This window comes from Brassica rapa, chromosome A05 (assembly GCF_000309985.2).
Source record: "Brassica rapa cultivar Chiifu-401-42 chromosome A05, CAAS_Brap_v3.01, whole genome shotgun sequence".
NCBI classification, from domain to species: Eukaryota; Viridiplantae; Streptophyta; class Magnoliopsida; order Brassicales; family Brassicaceae; genus Brassica; species Brassica rapa.
In genome coordinates, this window is record NC_024799.2 from 15,036,831 (window position 1) to 15,047,648 (window position 10,818).

Here is a 10,818-nt window from a genome sequence, read left to right on the forward strand (position 1 = left end):
ATTCATCTTATTCAGTGACCTTAGTAGAAGCGACAGACGCACATGTGGATCCAGAACACCCTGACATTACATCATCTTGTTCTCCAGAAGCTTTCAACATGTTGAGGTTACTCTGAAAAGACTTAACTCCATCTAACTTAAACTTAATATTGACTGAAATTTTTCTTGTTATGGGCGTTAGATTAGGGTTTAACGTAATCAAACACTCAGGACTTCTTATTCTTTTTACCCATCTTGTTGATCCTGAATGGGTAGCTCATCTTTAGCTAGTACCCACCTTAAAACCCTGAAGCCTTTGTTTCGCCCTCATGCATTTGTTATTTAGCATCTTATGTGCAGATATGTATAAAAGGGCCGGAGAGGAAAGGATCGACACAGTCTCTCACTCGTTGATGCAACAGAAGTTTCAGTTGAAGAACAGGCGGAAGCACATGGAACAGCCGCTGTCGATGATTTAACTAAGAGGAGAAGAGAGATAAGAATGAATGTAAAGTCAAGAACTCCAGTGGTATGTTTTTATCACCATTGTTACCTCCTGCTTCGTCACCATCACCTATTCAAAAAAAAAAAAATAGAAAAAAAATAAAATGTTTTATTTTTTTTTTTTTTGCTTATTGTACTTTAAGATACGGTGATGAAGGAGGAGAAGATCCGAAAGGAAAGACAGACGCCATTGGTAAAATAGAAGGAGTCTAAAAAGAACATGCAAAAAACGAGTTGAGGCTGTGGACATCAATGAATATATCCTCTCTTGCAATTTTGCGCGATATCCTGCATCCTCTACAAAATTTGGTAACCCTTATAACACTGATTAGCTCCATTTAAACCCAAAAAGGCATGTTTCATACCTAGACCGTTACCCTACCTAATGCCTATGATGAGAAGCTCATGCTACTCTTAATTGAACTTAAGGAGTTTTGTCTGGAAGGTTTTAACTTTGGCAGGTATGAGATACAGAGTATGGAGCCGATTTTGAACAGCAGTCAGTGGGGTTTTGGTAAGGGTGTGTTGTCCTAGTTTTACTACTTGTATGGTTCAGAGATTCGTGGTTAGAGTATGGTTGCTGAGAATAGGAGAGTTCCCACACTTTCAAACCCTTCTCTCAGTTCTTGGTACTTGATTTTGTTTGAGGACAAACAAGGATCTAAGTCTGGGGGAGTTGATATATTGTGTTTTTGGCACATTATATGTATGATTTATTAATAGTTTTCAAGGTTTTATCGAGTCTGTTTAGTCCTTCTCGAGTCATAACAGGTGTGGAATTCCATTGGATGGGAAATGGATCAGCTAGAGGAAAAGAAGAGAGAACAGTATGATTTGGGGTCTTTTACGCGGAACAGCCATGCGGAGCAGCCTGAGTGCTTGTTCCAGCGACAGAGAATAAAAAGGAAGTTTCCAATTATTTCGGGATTTTCCCTAGATTTCCTATTTCTTTCCTTTAGCTGCCTGTGGCTCCTATATATATAGTTTCCTATTTGTTATTTTAGACCTACCTTAGTTTTTAAGCAAGAAAGACCTAGAGAGCTTTGATTTTGGCGATTTGCTATTGTAAGGGAGACGGCTCCATCTATCTCATAGAGAAGATTATCATGAACCCTCTTGTTACCTTGATCTATTATATGCAGTATTATTCAGAAATCATGCTTCTCTATTCTTGTGTAATGTCTGAGTAGTCAACCAGATAGTTTAGGGTTCTTAGGGTTGGAATCGTAAGCTAAGTTTAAATAAGTTATGTAAAGATTTTCTACCTTCATATCTGTTTATATTGCTTGCATTAAACTGATCACTTAGTGCATGAATTAGGGTTAATCAATTTAGCTAGCCGTTAATTGATAACTTGACATGATTTGAATGAGCTTTGCATGCCTAGTCAGTGAGAGTAGATATTAGAGTGCATTGTAAACCTATCAGACTTGATCTCTAATGCTTGCTCGCGTGTCTTGATCCAAACGAGAGTTTAGGTATCAAGACCGACTTGCAAAAGAATTGATACCACGAGAGTGGATCGATTCTACATGAGTGATCTGAGTTTAGGCTTGCTGATTAACTGAACTTGAATAATAGCTTGGCTTACGATTTCCTTACCTGAAGAAGAAACCCTAGACTAGCACCTTAAATCAATTCCAAAACAACCTAATCTAGTTACTTGTTCTTTACGTTATTTACATCTTCTAAACCCCCACTTCGTTTTAGCTTAATTCTGATCCCATAGAGATATAGTGTAATCTGGTCCTCTGGAATTGAATCTAAACATATTACAACTACACTGTTAACTTGAAAGTAGACAAAGATCCAATTTTAGTGTATCAGAAGGAGATGAGGTTCATTAAAGATGGCATTAACAACCATGCCCATGCTGAGACGCTCATTCCCCCGATCGACGGGAGGATTCAGGGATTCAGGGATCCCGTTTCAGTTTCTCCCAATACTGTAGAGGCTACGACCGCGTTCGCTGGTGACGACGAGGAAGTGAACTATCCCGCGGATGCATTCGGAGCTTCCTTGTCCGGAAACTTTGATCTGTGAGAGGTGAGTATTTGACGGGAAGAAGTTTTTTTCCCTTATCTAGTATTTTGCGGCCGAGTGTGGCTTTTGTTCGTCTATGTCCGGCCGAATATGGCCTTTGAACTTTGTTTTGGCCTGTTTTGGCCGTTTTTATCTTTATCGGGACTGGCCGTCGGTGGCTTCGAATCCTTACCGCTACGCGGTTTATAAATGTAACTGATGTTTGTTTGAGTTACTTTGTTTCGAATGGGTTTGAAGTAAACATGAGTTGTCGTCTCAAATTTAATTTCGTTGAGACGTTCAATCTGTTGGTTTGTTCGAGACGTGAGTTTTCGTAAAAATTATTTATCCTTACGAACTTTCGGGAACGTTGAGACATGAACGGAGAGACATGGTTTAGGATCTCGTATCATTTTTTAGATATCATGTCTTGAGAAGTTAGAGACCAATGCGATGGGTTTAGGGCAAGACCTAGGTTTACTCTGGGTTTTAAGGTTTGTGCGGTGACTAGCCGGCTATCGATTTTCCTGTTGCGATTTCTACCTTATTCGTACCGATTTAAAGTCCGTGATAGGTTCTCGGCTTATATGACTTGTGTGGCACGAATCGAGCATATTTCCAGAGGCAATTTTTAAGCCAACTGGAAGTGCTAGACCAATATTTCGGATTTTTTTTGTAGCGCGCTTTCATCCTCGTGTTGGATGTTCGAGGATAAAAATAGTGATCGAGTTGCGTTTGTTTAAGACGACTAGCGTGTTCGTCGGGGCCAATCAACAAACGGGGTGTAAATATTTATCGGGTTTTTATGGTCGTGTTCGGACAATTGTTTGCAGAGTTTTTGATATTTAACTTGGCGACGTCTCGTGGTTGTTTAGAAGACTGTATGTATATTTTAGGTGCTGAAGAATGACTTATTTGTGATTTGGACTGGATAAGGCCGTTGACAAGAGTCTAATATTTGTAGATTTTCTAAGTGTGTCCTGAGACTTTTTGCGTTAATTGGAGCGTAAGTGTTTAATAAAAGAAAAAATGCGTATTGTAGTAAAGTTTTAAAAAACTCGATTACAATGATGCATCTTTTAAAACGTGGGAGTATACGAGTATACGTACACACTCCCCCCTCCTTTTTAGAGAGGAAGATAGCTGAACTCGTCTTTTGACGAGCTGCCTACGTACTTCTTTCGAGCATCTCGTAGTTCTGTTTTATGCCGCGAGTATTCTTACTCAGCGGTTGTCGCCATGCTGACCGCATTGATCGTGGTGACCGTGGTAGGGTCAACGTTTTTATCCGGGTTTTCCGGTTGAGTCGTAGTGTCGGCTTCAGAATCGTGCTGAGTTTTGGGGTCTGAAGCATTCGCATCAGCAGACGGTATCGAATTGCCTTTCTTTGAAGTGTTTTCGGCCGAAGGTTGAGCTGACTTCGTGCGTTCGCGAGTCGCCATTGCTGGAGTCGCGATTTTCCTTAACTTATGCTCCGCGAGGAAGCATAGCCGCGACTGTTTCTGACAACCCCAGATGGCTGCGACTCCGTTCTGGGTTGGGAATTTGACGCCGAGGTGGTATGTAGACGGAACGGCTTTCATGGCGTTGAGCCACAGGGTTCCCATGATCACATTGTAGATGGCAGGATGATCGACCACCGCGAAATCGACGATTTTTGTGATTTCCTTGGCCATGACTAGCAGCTGGATCAATCCGAGTGTCATTGACACTTCGCCCGAAAAACCCGTAAGTGGTTTTGGCGTTGGAGTTACTTGTCCGAGTTTGATGTTCATCTGATTGATAGTGTCGCGGAAGATAACATTGACAGTGCTTCCCGTGTCAATGAGAACTCTCCCGACTTCCAGATCTTGTATGACAAGATATATGACGAGTGGATCGCAGTGACGTTGATCGATCCAGCCGGCTTCATCCTCCGTAAAAGTTATCGAGCTGCTTTGACCATCTCGGGGATGGGACCATGTAGGCCAGTGTGCAATTGATTCGGCCTTTCGTTAGTAAGCCTTGATGGCCAAAACCATATCGTTGCAGTATTGCGATCCTCTGATGACCATGTTGACTCTGCGACGATTGTTGTCGTTTCCTTTGTCGTCCGGCCTCCTTTCGCGTTTATCCCTGGACTGGTTTCTTTGAGGGGACTTCTCCGCGGGCGGATTTCTGTCGGTCTTTGGGGGACGATCAGTCTCGAGGATGAGATCTTTTATGCTGGTTACTTCCGAGAGCTCTCCAGCTAGTAGTTTGCGGCCAATCTCGCTCCTAAGACTTTGCAGTTGGTCGTGGAGTGTCCACAAGACTGGTGGAACTCGCAGAAAGTATTTTCATCGTATCCTTGATTGCGAATCCATGTATTCTGATACTACTCAAATTACCCTAAGGAGTGTTACTCTCATCAAAAGAGGTTCAGATGTAGTACTTAGGGATCGAATCCACAAGGAGCTAGGGAACAATTAAATCTAGTGTTTATTAATTCTAAAGGTTGTAATGTTTTAAATAAAATAGCAATAGTAACTAGCGAGTAAATGATAAATGTAACTTATGTTGGAAATGATATTAGATGCAGGGCCACTATTCAGGTGTTGGAGATTATAATTCCTATAGATGCCTAACTGTTGCATGCATGATATATTAGAGCTCATTCGCTTAACTCAGTGATCAGCTGTCGCATGTACCACTGGTTAACAGACTAGATCTTGTGTCTCACCGGTTAGATGCAGACACAAGAGAGTGTCGATCGATAGTCTATTAAGACGTCGACCGATACACGTTTGCCAACATCGATCGATTGTCAGTTGAGGATATCGATCGACGGGTTCTAGCCAGGCCTATGCGCGAGTATGAAAATGCTCTACTAAGATTCTAAATTGGCGGTTAGCCCTCTCTAGCAATCCTAATATGATAGATAGATGTCAGGATGGGATAACAAGGGTGATTGAATATGCAATCCTATGATCAAGTTCTAGTTAGCTAGGCTAAAACAAGCAATGAATACAAATCTATCATGAATATCACAACAAGGCAGATCTATAGTTTGGGGCTAATCTCACAAACCTATCTGAACCCTGGATAGAAACTCATAGAATAGATGATAAGAAAATAAAACAAGGAGTTCCAATCAAAAGTGATATTCTCTCCAAATGAAACTTGTAACAAAACTAGGTCTAGAAAAGAAAAAGCTCTCTCTGCCGTCAAACACTTAGGCAGTATATATTCTACTAGGTTAAAAACTCGTCAGGGCATTTTGGTAATTTGGCTTGGCCTTGGTCTTTAAGTCTGCTGAATCCAAAATGTCGCGTCTGGTGTCTCGACATCGATCGACGGTACTTGTGTACATCGATCGATATTGATCTTCATCTGTCGAGGCATTTCCTGATATCGATCGTCAGCACTGATGCGCATCGATCGATTATTCTACCTCTCGTCGACCTCTAAGTGGTCAGCTCGGGTGAAATGTCCTTTATGCTCCAAAATGCTCCAAAGTCATAATTTTACTCCGAAATGCACCTGAACCTGAAAACATACCTAGAAGAGTAGAAAACATAATATATATATATAGTAAAATAATAATATACCATGGATAAAAATGGGTCAAATCCAAGGTATATCAACTCCCCCAGACTTACCCTTTTGCTTGTCCTCAAGCAAAACATATAGACAGTCTCTCTGAAAGAGGTTTGAAAATATTTGGGAACTTAAGATTTTAAAAACATAGAAATCTTTCCGCAACAATTTTGCAACCACATTTAAAAAGTCCTAATCACAAAAGCACACTATGCAATATCCTAGCTTAGCAACCATTTCTGACATAACACAACTCTTCAATTCACGTCTGACATCCCCTCTACTGATTTCATTTCTTAGCATAAATATAAAGTGAATGCTTTACCTTGGGAGTATCGATCACAGGATGCTAGGATTTCAGACAGGTATCTGGAGCTGCAGGTAAAAGTTAGTTCCTAGTTTCTCTCTCTCTAAATTTCTCTCTTGAGTCAAAGTCTGCTTCCATTGCAGGATCAGTGACCAAGATTGGATAGGCTTCCATGAATCAAAACTTAATGGTGGTTGCCACCAAGTCCTGTTCAGACTCATCCTAATTAAACAATAGATCTTACTTTTTTTTTAATTTATTTATTTATTTATTTTATTTATTTTTTTTTAAATATTCTATAACTAATCTAGGGTCGAAATCTAGAGAGAGAAAATGTGATAAATAATCTAAACCAGGCGTTACCTTCTAGACCTATCTGAAGAATCCGATCCCATGTATACCAAGCCCCAAGACAAGCGGTTATGTCAGGTTTAGTGTTGGAAATCAGCTTTGGTTACTTCATACGGTACAAGGCAAGTGTGTAGTTGATAGGTTTATCTGCTTTAGCATCTTTAGTGCTATCTGCAATCAGTAAATCTAAAATGGTGCTAAAGATTGGTTAGATATCAATATAAGACTATAGTCCCTATTTTCGATAGCTAAGCATAATTTATTTGAAATTCCTTTTTACGTAAGAATAAAATAAATTATATCAGTAAATCTCCCCCCAGACTTAAATTACACTGTCCCAGTGTAACTCAGCCGGAGTTATGATGAAATGTGTATGATGTACAAAATGTAACAAGTAGGTAAGATACATCTGACCGGATTAAATATCGATCGATGGGTAAGTGTTACATCGATCGTCGTGTGGTTGTTTTCCTAAATCTGAAAGAGATAAAATGAAAGAAATTAAATGCTAGCTAATAAAAGCAAAGTAAAATACCTAATAGTGGGTTGCCTCCCACTCAGCGCTTGGTTATAGTCATTTAGCTTGACTGTGGTAGTGATTGGCTATTGGGTGGAGAAGCAGCTGCTTGTTGGAAAGCAAGCATCCACGTCATCTCTGCGCATTCTGGACCAAGATGCAATGAAACTTCTTGTGGCCTCATCATTTCTTGTCCATTTGTCATCCATCTTCCCAAGTACATTGGAGATGTTCTGTAGCCTTTCTTGAATGTTGTCAATGCTGACCTGGTGCCAGCCTATGTTGTCATAGGTGTATGCTGAAAGATCTGTCAGTTCGTTTTGCATTGACTCCACTGTCTTGTGTATCAGCTGCTCGCCAGTTGGTATAGACTCGGCGTCGATCGATGCGATTATGTGTTTGTTGGTCGATCTCGGTGAGTTGCCGTCGATCGATTTTGCTTTTGTCCTGTCGATCGATGCTGATATCTGATGTTGAGCTACGAGTTGCCTCTGAATGGCTTTGACTTCTTTCTGTAGCCATTCTGCGTGGTTGTCTAGTCCACTGATTTTGTTGTCGAATGGAAAGTAGATGTCATCGCAGCGTTTGTCAAGTCGTTCCTCCATGGTGTCTAGAGCAGTGTAGATCTTGGATGTGATCTTGTCAACCTCTGCTGCTGTGTAAGGAAGTAACTCCACAGGTTTCTTGCCATCGATCCAGGGTCTTCTTAGCCTGTCGATCGATGCTGATTTTCCCTGCAAAAAAACTTTGATTTGTAATGTTCTCAATATCCTTTTGGGCATCAAGTAATTGACTAGACAATTTGTTTAAATCTATCATGACTGGTGATATAAAACGGTCATGCATATCCTCGTAAGTCCTCAGCCTCTCATTCATTGCTAAGACTTTGGCGTCTAGCGATGTGAAGGTGCACATGTCGATCGATATGGCTGGATGTTGGTCCTTCTTGCGAATGGTGTCCAGATCTTGCTGTAGTAGCTCGATTTTAGTGCTTAGCCAGTCCACGTTGTTGTTGAGAGGGCAGTAAACGTCGTTTATCCTCGTGTCGATGTAAGAGACTTCCCATTCATCCCTGTGTTGTGTTGAACATCGCGGTTCTGCAAGGATCTGAGCTGTAGGAAGACTGACGTCGATCAATGTTGCACGTGGTGCGTCGATCGATGCTGAGGTCGTAGCTTCCTTCTCAAGTTGCTGACGTAAACTTTCAATTTCTGTCCTCATTTCTGCCATACATCTTAAAAGTTCATTGTAGCCTCTATCCAAAGGCTGATGTGTTTCATCTACCAGTGTTTTGAGCTCCTCTCCCAGTTTCTCCTGAGCTCCACAAATACCAAACACCATTTCATCGATTTCTTCTTTGGTGTAGAGTTCTGGTGCCAGTCTTGTGAGTGTGAAGGATAGGAAGTGGCATGTTCTGGAAGACAGATGTGGCTCTCTTCAAAAAGAGATGCTCTTTCCAGTATTTTCCTGATGTTGTCCTTTGTGACAGGTATCATCTCACCAGCTGCGCTTCGTGCGTGTCCACGCTCATCTCTGTAGACTCCATATTCGTTCTTTTGTTCCCAAGTGAACTTTCTGGCTCCATACATGTCGAAAGCGGGACTCCCACATTCATAGCGTCTGTCGATCGACGTCGGATCATCCATATCGATCGACGTTGGTGTCACCTTGTCGATCTATGTCTCCGTTATACTGTCGATCGTTGCTTGCCCTTTTGGTTGGCGTGATAGATCTGGGTTGGTCTTTGTTGTGGTGACTCCTGCGTGGTTGTTAGGATCTGTTAGAATGACGTCTGGAGTGCCACGTTGCTGTGAGAACAGGTTGACAGGTCCATTGGCTACTTGAAGGATGTCTGCTATGTCCTCTCTAGACACTTGTAAAATCCTTCCATCCATTGCACGTGCGTTGCCATCTGGATCCCTGAAAATACCAAATTCATCAGGTGTTAGAAAACCGTAATCAATGTTTGCATAATTATTCATTTTAGAAATAGAGAGATTAGGGTTTAGAGTAGTATCGATCGATGTAGATACAGTTACATCGATCGATGGCAGAGTAATTTCTGCAGAACTTGTATTCTTGAGATGATTGCTCTTCATGGATTTTTCTGTTGATGTAGAAGGAAGAGTGTTCATCTTATTTGCTTGTGTGTTTGCTCTGATGTGTGTAGGTGGTTTCGGAGGTGCAAAACGATTTATATAGGTATCTGTAAACCTAGTTAGGGAGGGAATATTCTCCTGCTCCTGAATTTTCGCTGCGGCGCGAATATCGATCGATGTTCCTTTTGGTGTGTCGATCGATGTGAGCGGTTGTTTTGCTGGACGAGGGTGGGTATCGACCGATGTGGGGTGCACAGCGTCGAATGATGTTGGAAACGTGTTGGTGAACTTGTGTATATCAAGTCTTTCATTCTGCAAAGATATTTCTATTGCACGTTCTTTCCAGTAATCCTCATCGTATTCCTCGGTATGTTCCTCATGAGGTGAAGTAATTACAGTGTCAACTGCAAAACTTTCATGGAAACCACTGTCTGCCCAACTGCCTATGGAATATTCATCATGTCCTCTCCTGGTTGAAAGTTGGAAGACAAAATGTTGGTAACAATGATTAGGTGAAGCGAAATGGTCAAGTGGGTGCATTACGTCGAGTGACGTGTTGTTGTGGTCATCGGTCACCATTGACACATTAGAATCGATCGATGGAAAGATTGGGGTGTCGATCGATTCCGAGTACTCTGTTTCGTACTCCGATTCATACTCTGCTCCACAATGGCATGCGCCAATGAAGCCAAGTTCTTTCCCATAATCCACATAATTAATTACCTTTCTCTTAGGTCTGATGGGATCGTATGATGTTTGGGTCTATGAGCGTTAGACACAATTTATTTTTGTTCATGTCACATACAGCTCCTACTGTAGCTAGGAAGGATCTTCCAAGCAGAAGTGAAGAGTTCCAGTTAAGCTCGATATCTAAGACATGAAAATCTCCAGGGACAAGGGTATTACCAATCAGTACCTCCAGATCTCTTATGATGCCTCCTGATCGTTTCTCTGAAAGATCCACGAAGGTGAAGGATTCTGTTGAGGGTTCGATGGTCAAACCAAGCTGGTCTGCCATGATCCTTGGGAGGATACTAACCGATGCTCCTGTGTCACACATTGAATGGGGAAATTCAACACCCTTGACTATGCATGGTATTGCAAACTTCCCAGGATCACTCTTCTTCGTCAATGTGATCATGTGTTTCATCTTTCCTCTGACTTGATGAAACATTCTCCTAATGTCCTCCTCAGTTACCTTTGTTTCTCTGAAGAACATCCACAACCGGTGTGTGAAGTAAGCTTCATCAAAAAGTTTTTCGATTGGGATTCTGAGGACTCATTTAGTGAAACCATCCATCTCCTTATCGTTAGCTTCCCTCTTGAGGTTTTTAGGAATCTTCTCCTTCCTTTTCCTTAACCTTTTCCCTTCAGATTCTTGTTCTTCTTGAACAGGTTCTGTTGAACTATTTAAAGGGTTGGGTTTTGGTTTGGGTGGGTTTGCTAATGGTTTAGGTGGTGGTCTGAGTGCATTGATGTAA